This window comes from Schistocerca piceifrons, chromosome 5 (assembly GCF_021461385.2).
Source record: "Schistocerca piceifrons isolate TAMUIC-IGC-003096 chromosome 5, iqSchPice1.1, whole genome shotgun sequence".
Taxonomy (NCBI): Eukaryota; Metazoa; Arthropoda; class Insecta; order Orthoptera; family Acrididae; genus Schistocerca; species Schistocerca piceifrons.
Genome location: NC_060142.1, coordinates 80,037,693 through 80,055,387, shown reverse-complemented (window position 1 = coordinate 80,055,387; position 17,695 = coordinate 80,037,693). Strand labels below are relative to the sequence as shown.

The following is a 17,695-nucleotide window of genomic DNA, read 5'->3' as shown; positions in this document are numbered from 1 at the left end:
TTCAGAAGAAAAATGGGAACTTGGAAGAGTACCTGTTTCACACAATGTTCTGAGAAACTCTATGATCACGAATTTTATGTTTGATAAAGTGCTGACGGTATTCTACAACAGCAGCAGGAGCACTACCACTGCAGAAGTTGCAAACATACACCATATCTGTGTGTTCTTCATTAGCTGCATTTTAGCCAGCACATGTACAAACGGAGTTAAGCAATGCTCCTCTATGGTACACTCTCAATCCCTCACACTATTTCACTCATGACACACCATGGACAACTGCATGTTGAACAGGCTAGTTTAATGGCAAAAAGACGTCCTGATCAAATAGATTGAAAGGTAGGTTGGGCTAGAATAAAATGTCAAAGAGGCTGAATCGGTAAGGCACTCATGTACACACCTCTAACCCAAAAGCAAATCTAAATTAAGTGTGTTCTTCCTCAGAAACCACTTGGAATAAGGCATATGTCCATATGAAGTTTTTTGTTTCAAACAAGTGTTCCTGTCATGTCTCAGAATATTAACCATTCCTCCTTGGACACCCTGTAAGTCTGTACAGGTACAGATATGCCACATAAATATAAAACAAGTCTCACCATAGCCTTCATTTCTCACATTTACTCCCTCAGCCTGGTTCAAATTTAGATTTCCCACACCACCTGAGGTGCACCCAGGATGTGTTTTCCTCTCAAATGCAACAAAGGATATTGACTGTCATCACATATTCCATGCTGGCTTTTCTCATAATCTTCAGCTAATAATATGTAGAGGTCGCTCCTGTCATGGTGCACTCCTATTCAACGGGCTATTGGCTGGCGTCGTCTCACTGCCCTCTCTACTCATGCATTCTTCATCTTCATACCGGCATTTGTGGTTACACCAGAACATGATTTTTGGGATAGCTTTCAGTTCTCTGAACAGTAGCTTTTCAATCTCATCTGTGCTTGTAAAATGATTGCTCTTTAAGGTTTTATTTTATTTTTGGGAACAGAAAATGTGACAGGGAATCATGTCTGGTAAATATGGAGGCTAGGGCATCATTACAGTATTGTGTTTGGCCATTCACGAATAAACAATGAAATGCAGACCAGTACATTATTGTGGTACAAAAGGCATGAATTACTTTGCTACTAATCTGGTACCCCCTCCTTCCCCCACCCCATCAGATTGCCTCATGCTACACAAGTTGAACTGAACTACTCTTTATTGAACATTCAACCTTGATGCAAGAAGACGATCCAGAATGACAAACTGCCTATTGGCTTCTGTCTTGGGTTCTTCGGCCGATGTTTGTCTGATGATTTTACTGACGTTTCGCCTGCACAAGTGGCTGGCATTGTCAAAGCTGCACCCTCCATTGCCAGTGGAGAACTGGAGCCAAGCTCGTGGCCGCTGACTATATGCACATGGCAATGGAGACAGGAGCCAATTGACAGTTTGTCAACAAGTGGCCACAAAAGCCTTAACAATCGAGATTGCTTCCATTGGGATGATTGAGCCGTAGTTTTGATGTTGCAACCATAAACCCATATTTTACCACCTGTTATGACACATTTCAGTATTTCTGTACTATTATTGACTTCATTTAGTGACTTCTGTGCATCTTGCATTCGTATTTTTGTTCAAAATTTAGCAGCTTTGCAACAAAGTTTACATGCATTTCATGTCCAAAACATCTGAAACAATCTCATGAAATTAACCAATTGATATGCAACATCATCTGTGAATTTTTTATACTGATTTGGTGATCATAAATAATTGGTACTTTCACTTTTCCTTCCACAATTTCATAGGTTCATAATGTACTGAGACTGCCAGGGCACTTGTCATTTTCTACATCTTAACAACCTCCTTCGAAATGCTCATAGCACCTTGTGAACCTGTGTTCTGCTGTTAGCAGACTCACGAAAGGCAATTTTTAACATTTCCAAAACTTTGTTACACTTTATTCTGTTTATACAACAAAATTTAATACGAATTTTCTGATCCATTCTCACACAAAAATAATCACCAATTCTACCAAACCTCATGCAACCTTTTTGACAGTTGACAACAGACTAAATATCTGAAATGGCTAACATTTCAGGAATACATTTCAGACATGTACATAGACAACAATGAAAAAATCACTAATACAACACATGGAATGGCTAAACCCACAACTTATTGAACACATCTTATATGCTGAAGTACTGACTCCTGATCCTTGCCATTTCCTGTACATAACATATGATAACTATGACAAGTTTCATGTAAAGTGCAACCCTATGATTTTGTAGTAATACGTTATTGAAATGAAAGAAAGAGACAGCTTTTTCAGTGCAGAAAGTTTTAAGTCAAACCATTGACACACAGTTTAAAAAATCAGCAACTGTATGACACCATGCTGCATTGACCAAAATTCCACCTAACACCGGGTTGAGAACTAACTAGCATGAGTTAAGAACCACTGCAACCATTGTTTATTGCCAATCCACCTACGGAGGCAAGTTTTCATCCATGTAACAATTGAAAACCTCAGTATTACACACGCACACACACACACACACAAACACACAAACAAACACACACACACACACACACACACACACACACACACACAAATGCAACTCACACACACGACTGGCAACTGAAACCACACTTGGATTTTCCATTGTTTGATTTATTAATTGAAAACCTCAGGGGTTCATATCTAACAAGTCAGTACTATAGGACCTCTTAATACCATATAGCTATTAGTTGTGTCAAAATGTCATGGCATTGTATTTAAAAATGTCCTACAGATGATAGAGACTGTGTAATGTGTCAGTGCAGAGTTCAGTAAAATAATAGTGATCCTCACATTTAGTGTTGAGTTGAGAGACGAGTAGCAATGCATTTCTTGAGAAATTGGGCTAATTCCATGAGCTTTTTAGTTATGGATGAGCAATCTACACTGTCCTGTACTACCATTATCAATACATTCTCCATGCTCATGTGTACATATAGTTGTCCCCCACAACTTTGCCATTACTTTCTTTACAACCTTCATACCTGGATTTTTAATGTGCTTTGTCCTATCCTGTTGTGTTTTACAGACTAAAACAACAAGGACTATATTCCTCATCACTGAGAAATTTTCTTTTAAATGATAACATGAAGCCCATTGTGAGAAATTCATGCCATCAAGTGATTAGACGTCAGTCCTAATTCACCCTCTTCGTGAGAAAAGTAACAAAATGGGTAAATAAATATCTTAAAATAATCACTTATTAATAATAAAATAAACTTATAGGTATATAACTATTGTGGCATCTTCCTGCTCTCAGCAGAGTACAACATTATTTTTAAAGAACTGTCAACAAGATGGTGATTAGACCAAATACATGTAGGATATCAAATATGTAAAATAATAGAAAGGGCTTATGAAGGATTGCTTATGTTGAAGAACTCCTGAATGTTGAATTAATTCTTTCTCACTGAAATTGAAAAAGAAGGACTTTCTGGATTCTCAAGGTCAGTCTTGGAAGAAATTTTCTTTAATGTTTGACAGACAGAGTTGAAGATCAAGGAAGGCCTTCCTCAAGGTTTTTACATTCGGGATCAGTCATTGCACTTTGTATTATCAATTTGGAATTTAGCAACATTGGGTCCGGATAAAATATATGTTTACTGCTTACAGGACAAATACTTGACTGTGACTGACTTAAAAATCAGTCTCTCATTTTCTCTATTGTTTCTCACAGCTTCATTTTCCAATATATACCTTTCACCCAGAAAATGATGTGGTTTTCCTTGCTTTGGCCATAATGCATGTGAGCACCAGTTTCTGGATCCCTTTCGTTTCTTATCTTTGTGCCATTTATATTCCAGAAAATAACTTTATGGCTTTACCTTGACATTTGATGTAGATCGAGCCAAGTCTGTAGAACTCTACCTATATCTTCTTCCATCTTCCATTATTGCAACAACTGTTTCTGACAACACAAAAGTCTAGGTAATGGAACATGCTGCCTATAACAACTGCAGTTCATTGAAATGTCCAGAATTATTATGCCATATTTTTATCTGTCTGTGATGTCAGTTGTCACACAAGAACTATCAGAACAAGAACCTAATTTCAGAAGGTGAAGGTTTTTGAGAAAGTTGAGGCCAAATTCTTATCTAGTCTGACAGTCCAATGTTTTTGTGTCTCCACAATAGCCTATCTTGTGCAAGTCTTTACAAAACTGCATAACTACTGCACCCAACACATGTTTGAGCCTGCTTACTGTATTCAAACCTTGGTCTCCCTCTACTATTTTTACCCCACACTTCCCTCCATAACCAATTTAACTATTCTCTGATCCTTCAGAATGAGTCATATCCAACTATACTTTCTTTTTCTTCAGTTTTGAACTAGAGCTCCTTTCTCCCCAGTTTGATTCAGTAACTCTTCATTGGTCACTTGAGCTGTCCATCCAATCTTCAGTATATTCAGTACCATCACATTTGAAAAGGACCTATTCTTTTCTTGTCTATACTTTTTATCATCTGCATCATTATAAGACTGTATTCAAGACAAATATTTTCACGAAAGATTTCAGACATAAATGTGTACAAATCAAACATGTATTCAGTTTTGTTCTTCATACTATGATGTGATACCTCTTGGAACAGAGTCAGGGTTGAAATGACCAATAGATTAGATATTGCATTTTTTGCTGTTTTCATTTGTTGTCTTTGCAACCTGGGAACTTTCCAAACTTATGAACTCTAAATGTGTGTTTTGAGCAAGCTTAATATATGAACTGACTTACAAAATTTCCAGAAGAGAAAGTTAAAAGCTAGGATGCCTTGAACTTTGGCATGACACGTTTTTGTCAGAGCACTGTGTTCATTCAGCTGCAACAGCCACACAGTCATCATGCAAAATTATCAGTATTTACTATAGTAAATGCTTTCTTCCAAAAATCTGTATTATTATAGTTTGGGTATATTGGGAGAATATTTGTAGTATATTGTGGGAGTAAAATTCATGTTTACCTTCCCCGTAACTTTGTTTCTGAGTCATTATTTTTGCTGTGAAAGATCATTTACCTGCCTTCAAGTTAACAAGACATTAATTTTTCTGAAACCAGAATTTGCCCCCATTGTACGAGGGTTGGCACAAAAGTCACTGCAGCTGTTTTTTTCTCGCAGATACATGAGCAGGTCACATGGAAGCTATGCAAGCATAGCATGTGTTCACAACAACAGATGGCTATGCGATTGCTAGTCGTTGCACAGAATGCACTGTGATATCAGTTGTGTGGCAAGTGTGTTGTGCAAGATGGAAGTGCACTTACATCAAAATAGCAGTTATCTGAGGAGTAATGCAAGAGAATGTAACAGTGAATTGCTGGAAGCCCTTGGGAATAATGCCCTCCCGTACTGTACTGTAGCATGGTGGGTAGAAAAGTTTCAGCATTGCCATTGCTGTTGCAGTTGCCATAAATGGCGGACGTCCACTGGGTCCAGTCTGTGTAGGAGTTTGTGTAAATAATTGCCAATCCTCCTGTTCCTCTGGGGTTGGTGTTGGTGGTACCTAACTTGGAGAATTGTCCTGGCTTCAACTGAAATAGAAGAAAAAGATGTTTGCTAGAAAGCTAGCAATGACTGGATCTCTTCCTTTCTGCTATCCAATCTTCTGAGGCACTGAGTATATGCCATGAGTACAGGCAGGATGTGAATTGATAAGCCTCAGTTCCTTCTTGGTGATGAGATCATAGAGAATTCCTTGGGAGCCACTGAAATTGAATGGCATGTGAGGGAGGGAAGGCTTAGGAGGACCGTCTGCACGTTGTGCTTGGCTGGGAGTTTCAGCAAGCATCCTTTATCATTGCAGCCCCTTCCTGTGGGGCTGTTGCAGTAGGTGTCTCTTCTTCTTCTTCCTCTTCTTAGGTCTCCTGCTGGGCAACCTTACTTCGGGAAGATGTGCAGGCATTTCCAATTCTGTGGTCCCCACTTCGGCCTCCCGCGCTTCTGCAGGGCCCAGGGGTGTGTACACCTTCGTTGCTGTGTCCACTTCTGCCCCATAGTGAGGGAGTGGCAGGGGCTCTTCTTGGAGGTCCTTAGCTCATTCCGCAGTTGCTGCAGATGTCAGTGGACAGCAATGAGCTCCTTCTTCATGATGGCCCTCTTTGCCACCATTACAGCTTTGACGACCACGGTGGCGGTACTTTGCGCATCATGGAGGTCTTCTTTGTGGTGGCATGGCCGGCTCCCCCTTTTGGATTGGGGGGGGGGGGGGTAGCAATGTGTCGCTTGGCACTGCCTCTCCATGTGTGGAGTCTGGAGTCCTTCTTCTGCTTCTTCCAGTCCTTTATGTAGCTGCAGTTGTGAGAGTTTGCAGTGTCAGCGGTGCCACAGTTCACACATGTGGCAGCAGTGCTTCTTGGTTTGTCACAGTCGCACATATCATGCACCTTCAGACAGTTCAGGCACGCAACTGTGCCTTTGCAGGCACTGGCTACATGCCCTATCTTCTGGCACTTGTAGCACTGGTGTGCCTTCTTCTTAGTCATCCCTGATAACCTTCAGCAGGAACCCAACGAAGGCAGCGATCTTACCTCCCTTTCTACATCCAGCCATGTTTGGACGTGTAGGTGAGCAAGAGGAGTGGCAGGAGCAGTGAATGAAAGTTTCAGTAAGATTGTATTGCAACCAGTGGTCAGCAGCTCTTGAGATGACCTGTCAGTGTGTGAACTGGCTCGTGCTGTCATCTAGCAGCTCCTGGAGGAAGGCAGACAACGGATGCTGCTGAAGTTAGAGAGGACAAGTGGCATCAAGAAACACACCATCTACAGGTTATAGCAGACAGAGCTAAAACTGCACAAAATTGAATCACGATGGATACCACGTGAACTCGTGGAAGTTCATTGGTGAATGCGATATGCAATATTCTTCGATTACCTAGCACGCAGGCAACAGGGTGGTGACCACTTCCTGTTGTGAATAATTCATCAATGAATATTAGGCCATGGCCTATGAATCTGAACTCAAACCTCAGTCCTTGGAGTGACAGCATGCTGAATCACCAAGTCGGCAGAAGTTCCGTCTGAATCCTTTCCCCATGAAATTGATGGTGACCGTCATGTATGATGTCAAGGGGTCACTGTGTGCCACTTCATTCCACATGACAGAAAGTATGCACGGAGTACTACAGGGACTTCTGGTGCTAAAGATATGACATGGCATTCGGGACAAAGTCTGGACCTTGTGGACATGCAGTTGTACTGCACAACAACACAAAACCACATTAAGGAGAGTGTGTATAGTGGCAGCTGTGAATCTGGGGTTGGGAAGGATTGGTGTATCTGCCGTACTATTGTGACCTCTCACAATGTGGCTTTGATCTTATATAAAAAGTAAAGGAACAACTATGAGGTAAGTGGTTTGTGACACGAGAGGACATTGCCAATGCTTGTGACAACGGATGACCCGAATCAGACATGATGTGGCAAATGGTTACATAAATGTGAATGTTGCGGGGGAGTACTTTGAAGATCTTTAGACCCAATTTTGTCTTGTCGACTGTATGTGTGTTGTGCTGCAATTATTTTGCACCATGAAAAGAGTATCCTTCTGCACTACCATAATGTTCCCATGTTCTTCAATGTCCACACATGCAGTTCTATTCATCCTTTCATCTGTATATGTCTCATTTTCCAACTGGTCTGGTATCCGCAGTAAAAACAATAGTTGCAGTGACTTTCACCCCAACACATTTTGTCTATCATGCTCTTTTTCTCTGCTTCATAATTCACAGTTGTGAGTTATTAATCTTTGCTATTTCTGTTTCTACTGTTTTCCCATGCTGTTTCCTTTGTCTTTCACATTTTTTTTTCTCTTTTTTTTTAATCATGTAATCAGTTACAAAATTTCAGAATTAAGTGCTGTTTACACTTTATTTATTTATTTTAATTCTGTGCTGTTTTATATTTTCAAATTGAACAGAATTTTTCTCTTTCTGTGTGTAGTATCCACACATCTTTTCATTTTTTAAATTATTTTGTATTGTATTGACAGTAGTGCTAATGTTAGGATCAAGCAAATATTATTAGTTAAGATGGAAAGGAATTAATGACATTGGCTGCCTGCCGACTTTGATTTAAATCAATGGGGAAGTTGAAAATTTGTGCTGGACCAAGGTTCAAACCTGGGCCTCTTGCCTACGAGGCAGATGTGCTGACACTGTGCCATTCGGACACAGTGGTCATTGCAACTGCATGGGCTGTCCTATCAAGCATCCAATCAGATCCAAATTCTCAGCTTATCCACACACTACTGATACAGTACCTCTTGCCCAGTATCCTCATTACTTGTGGCATCTCACAAATTCCCGTGAGAGTTTGAGTGTGGTGTGCATCTGCACTGAAGTGAGCATTGGCCTTCCTCACTTCAGTTACTATATGTGGTGTCTGTTCTTCCGAACATGTCCAGAACAGACACCACATATAAAGTATTATTAATTATTTTCATGTCATATACTGTTAATTGTTGAATTCTCTGATGCTCCTGATTGAGTGCTTCTGCCGATGTCATACAGTATTTTATTTGCTGTAATGTTTAATAGTTACTTGAAAGTTCTCCTCTCTTTCATTTTAATTATGCTATTATGTGTTTAGTTACTGTTGTGGTCTTTATACCGAAGAGTGGTTTGATGCCCCTCTCCTTACTACTCTACCCCATGCAACTTTCTTCAGCTCTTAATAACTGCTGCAACCTACATCCATTTGAACCTTCTTGCTGTATTCATCTCTTGGTCTCCCTTTACAGCTACCCCTCATTGTCCACATGCATACTGCCCTATGTTACCAAATTGATGACTCCTTCATGCCTTGGAATATGTCCTATCAACCAATCCCCTCCTTTAGTGAAGTTGTGACACATTTGTCTTTTTTCCCTAGTTCGATTCAGTACTTCTTCATTTATTACTTACTGTACCCATCTAATATTTAGCATCCTTCTGTAGCATCACATTTTGAAAGCTTCTATTCTTTTCTTGTCTTATCTTAATGCCAACTTCTCACTTCTGTACAAGGCTCAACTCTAAACAAATATAGTGTTTGAAAATACAGTTTATTCAACACACCATATAATAGTTAATTATGTTCCATGATTATAGACTGTAAAGAATATCTACATGTCATTCATTTGTTCAAAGTTCATTGATGACACAAACAATCAAAGCACCTGTATTGCACGTTAAAATGTGTTGGACAGCTTATGTCCACATCTCCCCCCTCCCCCTCCTCCCTTCCCATGCATCAGTGATATTGGGGTACGACGCATACGTGGCGCCCAATACTAGATATGACTGGAGGTTTATGCAGAGGCACAGACTGTGGCAGTGGAAGGCTGAATGCCTTCGATGTCCTCATGAAATCACACAGTGTCTCAGTGTTAGATGCTGTCTCTGAACCAGAGTGTGTCCAAGTTGTAGTATAAACAGGCTTAAGTCTTTTGATAGGTGTCATGACAGAAGAGTTACATATGTTGACATTGAATATTCTGCTGTGGCATGCCAGTACTGTGTATGGCCCATCGTATGATGATTGGAGAGGTTTTTGAATGATGTTGTGTTGGATGAAAATCTCTATAAAGAACTGTCATAGAAAACAAGTAGTTGCTGGGTAGAATCTTCATTTGAAACAGCTGGACTGAGCTTGCAAATCTGCAAGCACAGATCTGATGCAAATTCTGAGGCTTCAGCACTATCATTTAACATGTCACTGAAGAATTCTCTAAGTAGGTGAACACTGATTCAGCTGTTGTTGCATTGAGATCTTTGAAAGCCATTCGGAGGCCTAGTCAGACAATAGGGAAACTGTCAATCCAATGCTCTGTGGCATGGTATCTGAGCAAGGACTTTAATTGTCAGTGTGGAGCAGTTCCACAAGACCATTAGCAGCAGTGTGATATGCACAGATTTGAATTTGACTAATGCCAACCAATGCTGAAAGTGCTTTAAAGAAGTATTGACTCAACCTGTTTCTCCTGATCGGTGGTGATGCAGAGGGGATTGCCAATCAGGCAATCCACTCTCAAGAGGTGGTCTTGACTAAAGTTGCTACTGTCACATTTTTCATTGGATTGACATCAGGCCAACAATAGAGATGGTCGACTGCTGTTTTGCAATATTGATATTTTTCTGACAATGATAAAGGTCCAATAACACTGTTGTGGTTATGTTCAATGTTTGCTCGACAAGGTTAAAGTACTGGCCAGGAGCACCATGGCAAAATCAAGCTACAGCCAAAGTTTGTCGCAACTGGTCAGTGGACTGCATATTCAACAGCTTCGCTATGCATGTGAAGTGACAGACCTGCACCAAGGCAGCTAGCAGCAGGTATTGCACCCAGTTACATCAATGGGCTCATCATGCAGCCCAGAGCAATTGGCATGACCTAGAATAACCGCTGTTACAGTGAAATTGGTAGGGAACGCCAGTATTTAACTACAGCTAAACCAGCTCATCATTGTTCAGCCAGCTGGGCTGTGTATGACACCCAGTCTCTGTCAGTCGGAGTCATCACTGCAACTCCACCGCTACTGGGTCGCGCAAGAGGGACCATGGCCTGTCTTCCCAGCTAGGCAGCCAACACTATGTCAGATACCTGCCCCCGCTCTTCAGCTTCAGTCCAGACTTAGTCTCTGGCCAATGCCAATGCCATGTAGCTGGGACACTGTGACCTAACACAGTGGAGAAGATGTTGATGGCTCCATATCCGTAGCACCTGTGGGCATGTCCTGTCACCTCAACTGGCTTACCTTAGACACCAGCGTAGTGCTCTGTCTCCCGTGCAGCGCGTGCTCTCCATTTGCTGTGCACTATCACCTGCAACTGCAGTGCAGTATATTACAAAGGAACACCAGGCTGCGTCAGGAAACAGATTGCGCACAGACATCTGTTTGAGCTGAATAAACTAATAATGAAATGTTGTATAATCACCACTGGTTTGTCTGCAGCTTCTCTACTTGTCCTACCTGTCCCTAAACCATCTATGAACCCATACAACATCCACAGAAGACTCGGGTACATCCTGATAAACAAGAGTTATCCACATTCCCCTTCTGCACCATTATACTTTGCAATGGTGTCTGTCAGGAATAGTGCATCTACTGATCCATGCTGTTCACCATCAACATGTTGAATATTGGTAGCAAATTTCACAATGAAGTCCAAATACCACAATTGGCATGGTGATGCCTTGTCTGACTTCTGATGGAAGGCAAACACAAGTGGCATGTGATCCATGATAAGAGTGAAATGTCTACTTTCAAGCATATGCCTAAACCTTTTGTTTGAGGACTACACCACTTGGAGCTTGTGGTGGTCATACATTGATAAATTTGCTTGTGATAGTGACAATTTTTTTACTGAAGGAAGCTGGACATTTGCCAGTCATGTTGGATACATTATTGTAATACAGCTCCAAAGGCAGTTTATGATATATTGACCATAACTGGAAGAGGCCCCCCCCCTCCCCCCGTCTCCCATGAACTATAAACTTTGCCGATAGTGGGGAGGCTTGCGTGCCTCAGCGATACAGATAGCCGTACTGTAGGTGCGTCCAAAAGGGAGGGATATTTGTTAAGAGGCCAGACAAGTGTGTGGTCCCTGAAGAAGGGCAGCAGCATTTTCAGTAGTTACAGGTGCACAGTCTGGATGACTGACTGATCTGGTCTTGTAACATCAACCAAAACGGCCTTACTGTGCTGGTACTGCGAATGGCTGAAAGTAAGAGGAAATTACAACCGTAATTTTTCCCAAAGGCATGCAGCTCTACTGTATGGTTAAACAATGATTGCATCCTCTTGGGTAAAATATTCCGGAGGTAAAATAGTCCTCCATTCGGATCACCTGGCAGGGACTACTTAGGAGGACGTCCACATCAGGGGAAAGAAAACTGGCATTCTATGGATTGGAGCATGGAATCGCAGATCCCTTAATTGGGCAGGTAGGTTAGAAAATTTAAAAAGGGAAAAGGATAGGTTAAAGTTAGATATAGTGGGAATTAGTGAAGTTCGGTGGCGGGAGGAACAGGACTTCTGGTCAGGTGAATACAGGGTTATAAATACAAAATCAAATAGGGATAATGCAGGAGTAGGTTTAAGGATGAATAAAAAAAATAGGAATGTGGGTAAGCTGCCACAAACAGCATAGTGAACGCATTATTGTGGCCAAGATAAATACGAAGACCACACCTACCACAGTAGTGCAAGTTTATATGCTGACTAGTTCCGGAGATGAGGAGGAGATTGAGGAATTGTATGATGAGATAAAAGAAATTATTCAGATAGTTAAGGGAGACGAAAATTTAGTAGTCATGGGGGACTGGAATTCGATAGTAGGAAAAGGAAGAGAAGGAAAAGTAGTAGGTGGACTGGGGAAAGGAATGAAAGAGGAAGCCGCCTGATAGAATTTTGCACAGAGCATAATTTAATCATAGCTAACACTTGATTTAAGAATCATGATAGAAGGTTGTATACATGGAAAAGACCTGGAGACAGTGGAAGGTTTCAGATAGATTATATAATGGTTGGACAGAGATTTAGGAACCAGAATTTAAGTTGTAAGACATTTCCAGGGGCAGATGTGGACTTTGACCACGATTTATTGGTTACGAACTGCTTAACTAGATGAGACCTGGATAGACTGAAAGAACCAGAGGTTATATGGGGTTTCAGAAGGAGCATTGGGGAACGATTGACAAGAACAGGGAAAAGGAACATAGAAAGAGAATAGGTAGCTTTGAGAGGTGAAATAGTGTAGACAGCAGAGGATCAAGTAGGTAAAGAGACGACGGCTAGTAGAAATCCTTGGGTAGCACAAGAGATACTGAATTTATTCAATGAAAGGAGAAAATATAAAAATGCAATAAATGAAGCAGGCAAAAGGGAATACAAACATCTAAAAAAATGAGCAGGAATGGCTAGAGGACAAATGTAAGGACGTAGAAGCATATATGACTACAGGTAAGATAGATAATGCCTACAGGAAAATTAGAGAGACCTTTGGAGAAAGAGAATCACCTGTATGAATATCAAGAGCTCAGATGGAAAACCAGTCCTAAGCAAAGAAGGGAAAGCAGAAAGGTGGAAGGAGTATATAGAGGGACTATACAGGTGAGATGCACTTGAAGGAAATATTATGGAAATGGAAGAGGATGTAGAGGAAGATGAGAAGGGAGATACGATACTGCATGAAGAATTTGACGAAGCAGTGAAAGACCTAAGTCAAAACAAGGCTCCCGGAGTAGACAACTTTCCGTTAGAGCTACTGATAGTCATGGGAGAGCCAGCCATGACAAAACTCTTCCATCTGGTGAGCAAGATGAATGAGACAGGCAAAATCCCCCCAGACTTCAAGAAGAGTATAATAATCCCAGTTCAAAAGAAAGCAGGTGCTGACAGGTGTGAAAATTATCGAACTGTCAGTTTAATAAGTCACGGCTGGAGAACACTGATGCAAATCATCTGTAGAAGAATGGAAAAAACTCATAGAAGCCAAGCCTCAGGAAAGATTAGTTTGGATTCCATAGAAATGTAGGAACACGCGAGCCAGTGTGACCCTGTGACTTCTCATAGAAGGTAGATTAAGAAAAGGCAAACCTACATTTATAACATTTGTAGACTTAGAGAAAGCTTTTGACAGTGTTGAGTGGAATACTCTCTTTGAAATTCTAAAGGTGGCAGGGGTAAAATACAGGGAGCAAAAGGCTATTTACAATTTGTACAGAAACCAGCGGGCAGTTGTAAGAGTTGAGGGGCATGGAAAGGAAGCAATGGTTGAGAGGGGAATGAGACAAGGTTGTAGCTTATCCCTGATATTATTCAATCTGTATAATGAGCAAGCTGTAAAGGAAACAAAAGAAAAATTTGGAGTAGGAATTAAAGTCCAGGGATAAGAAATAAAAACTTTGAGGTTTGCCGGTGGCATTGCAATTTTGGGAGGGACAGCAAAGGACTTGGAAGATCAGTTGAATGAAATGAACAGTATCTTGAAAGGGGGATATAAGATGAACATCAACAAAAGCGAATCGAGGATAATGGCATGTAGTCAAATTAAATCAGGTGATGCTGAGGGAATTAGATTAGGAAATGAGACACTTAGAGTAGTAAATGAGTTTCACTATTTGGGAAGCAAAATAACTGATGGTGGTCGAAGTAGGGAGCATATAAAATGCAGACTGGCAATGGCAAGAAAAGCTGTTCTGAAAAAGAGAAATTTGTTAACATCGAGTATAGATTTAAGTGTCAGGGAGTCTTTTCAGAAAGTATTTGTATGGAGTGTATCCATGTATGGAAGTGATACGTGTATGATAAATAATTTAGACAAGAAGAGAATAGAAGCTTTTGAAATGTGGTGCAACAGTAGAATGTTGAAGATTAGATGGGTAGATAATTTACTGGATAGAAGTGGGGAGAAGAGAAATTTGTGGTACAACCTGACCAAAAGAAGAGATCGGTTGTAGGACACATTTTGAGACAGCAAGGGATTACCAATTTAGTACTGGAAGGAAGTGTGTGGGGAAAGAACATAGAGGGAGACCAAGAGATAAATACAGTAAGCAGATTTAGGTGGATGTAGGTTGCAGTAGTTACTCGGAGATGAAGAGGCTTGCACAGGATAGAGTAGCTTGGAGATCTGCATCAAACCAGCCTTCAGACTGAAGACCACAACAACAACACCTGAAAGAGGTGCATCAAGAGCGGGCTGAACTGATAATGCAGCTACTGTAATCACAGTTTTCACTCTGGCAAAAGATGCTTTCCATCAGTCCACTATAGCATGTTTCCATATTTAGGCAAACCTTAAAGGAATTTATTGAGAGGCACGTCAAAACATCAGTAAAATTTTGTCAAGCCCAAGAAACTGTGTAGAGGAGACTTTGTACCTTAGTCGTGCTGTACCATGGTTCACTTGGTTCAGAATGTGCTGCCACATAGAGTGCAAGAGTTGAAGTGATTCATGCATTACTCACCGGGGCACTCTGCCAGTCTGTCCTTGTGCTGAGCAACTGCATGTGTTTTTTGTGTTTAGTTTTTGGTTTTTGATGACTTTTGCTAAGGTTGAAGAATACATCATGTACCCTACTTCATTCTGTATGATCTGGTCAGTAATCCCACACATAGTTTGTAAATTTAAAACTAAACTGAAAGTAGTAGTTCAGATTTCCATTGCAAACTGCACTGTCTTCTACATCAACTCCCAAACACATCATGTACTTTGGATCAGTGATTCAAGATACAAGATGTTGTTATTTTGTGGTGTTGTGTTGCAGGTTGCAATTCCAGGACATAAAAGAGACAAAAAGTCCCTGATGATACAGAAACTACTGATAAAGCTGTGAAAGCCATCAGTTCTCCAGGAGAGAACAAGATTTCTATCAGAGACGCCTGTAAAATTAACAATGTCACAGTCAGTATACTTGTTTGACATTTCCAATCATTTGAGAAATCTGGCACTGATGAATAGTCTTATGATATCAAGTATGATACCAAAAAGGTGGTTAATGGTGCTGAAGAATTAAGTTTAGTAGAGTACATAAAGCCCATTGCAAAAATGATGTACTGACTTACAAAAAAGGGAGTCTAGAGACTTTGCGGTGGCGATTAGGCCCTTTCCACCACACTGTATTTGGAATTCAGATGAAACAGGTGTGACAACTAATCAAAAACCTAGTAAAGTAGTTGCCCCGAGAGGAGTAAAACAGATTGGCAGTGTGACTTCTGGTGAAATAGGACACTTAGTAATGCTAACTGCATTGCTCTATGCTATGCTATGCTCTCAGGAACCATGTTCCTTCAATGCTTATTTTTCTGAGAGTTAACATCAAAAGCTTTGTTCTTAAATGGTCTCCTCCTGGAACCATTTGTGCAGCAAATCCATCTGGTTAGTGACAGATTTTACATCAAAGTGTTTCAGAATCCGATGGCCAGATTTACTCTCATACATTGTAACATTGTCACTGGTTTCAAGAAAATGAGCATATGTTCTATTGACAGAGATGTATTGACAGACGGAGACTTTTGGGTTCTTACATTGCTGTCCCCCAAGCCCAATAAAAGCTGTGCCGGCTGAAACATCAGCAGCTGAAGCCAGCACAGAAAGTTTACAAAAAGTCTATTGAGATTCTTAATATTCATTTTAATAAAAGGAATAAGGATGAAACAATCTTTAGGCAATCCGCTTTTACAGGTCGTTCAATATCAGGAAGCATAGCCAGTAGAGTGGCAGTGTGACTTCAGGTGAAATAGGACACTTAGTAATACAAAATCTAGCACCATATTGGGTTCACCAGAACAAGTTCAACTGTATCTCAAGGCTGCAACAAGAAAAAGTTGTAGGCATACAAAATGAAGGAAGCAAAATAGCCACAGATACTCTTGAAAAACAAGAAATACTCTGAGAGAAAGTAAAGAGAAACATTAAGGAAACATCAAACTTCTGCAAAAAAAAAAAAAAAAAGAGGGCGGGGGCAAATAAACCTATATCAAAATGTAAAACTGTAAGGAAAGAACTATATTGTAGTGCCTTTGAGTCTGAAAATTAAATTAGAATGCTCACAAATAACAGCTTTGATGATAAGAGACAGTCTTTCACAAATGCTTGATGATGAATGATGAATCAGCTGAGTCTGGGGAAAGAGCTAGAATTGGATAGATTAATGCTAGAGAGTGATGGTTGTATGCTTGTGTACTTTTAGAAGAAAAAGGTCCCTGCAGAATACTAGGTAGGAAAAATTATTTTAAAATATCTGTGGATTTGAATTTGAGATCAATTAAAAAATAATCGGTTTAAGCAGTAAATTTATCAGTGAATTTGTTTGACATAAAGGAAGAAGGTATTTTAGTAAAACTCGTCACAAGACTGCCACCCATTGCTCTTCTTAGAGACAACATGGAATTGTGAGTCCAACTGCTATCTGAAGTGCAATTGATGTCTTGTGTCAACATAAAAGATAGCTCTGGCATTGCGGACTTTAGTGTGTATGGAGGAAGATGCAAGGTCTTGTGTGGACTGATGGTCAGGTCTGGTGCCAATGTGACAAACTATTGAATGTCTTACTGGTGCTGGGATAGGTGACACATGGATGACTCCAGGGAACTGGCGTAACAGGACTTTAGATGGTGGGTTACCAGCACTTTGTAGCCAACATTGTTTATGTGGTGTAGGTGTCCAAGACCAGGCAGCTGTGTTGTAGAGTCAAGCAAGCATTGGTGGCAAAGATCTGTGGGAGGGCCATAAAACTATAAGAAATATGCTACAGTGATCAGGTATAGCACATTGATGACTATATATTTCCATATGAATTAATTTCAAAAATTGAAATTTGGAGGTAAGGTGACATTCTTGTAGGTCTTCACGGAAGATCCTTTTGCAGCATACAGGTGACTGTCATTGATACTTTGCTGTGAAAGATGTGAAGAAGAATAAACTGAGGCATCAGCGCTTGTACCAATGAGGAATTGTAGCTTCATAGAGTGCTCTATTATGAACAGTTGATTGCTGTCCAGTTTGAAAACAGCTGCCATCACTACTGATGTCTGGCAACATTTTCCGTGTCACAGGGTGGTTGACATGGCCGAGCCACAGCTCCAAATTTTCTGTGATACCTCTGATATCCTCCCTGGTTGGCAAACACTTCTTTCTGCTGGAAAATGTTGCCATCACTAGGTGTGTGTGGAG

At 40.6% G+C, this 17,695-nt stretch overlaps 1 protein-coding gene across 1 annotated transcript in view; it reads left to right on the top strand.

Moving 5' to 3' along the window:
• Nucleotides 1-17,695, top strand: part of LOC124798140 (probable RNA polymerase II nuclear localization protein SLC7A6OS) — a 71,286-nt gene that overhangs the window by 21,101 nt on the left and 32,490 nt on the right. The gene's annotated exons all lie outside the window — the stretch shown is intronic.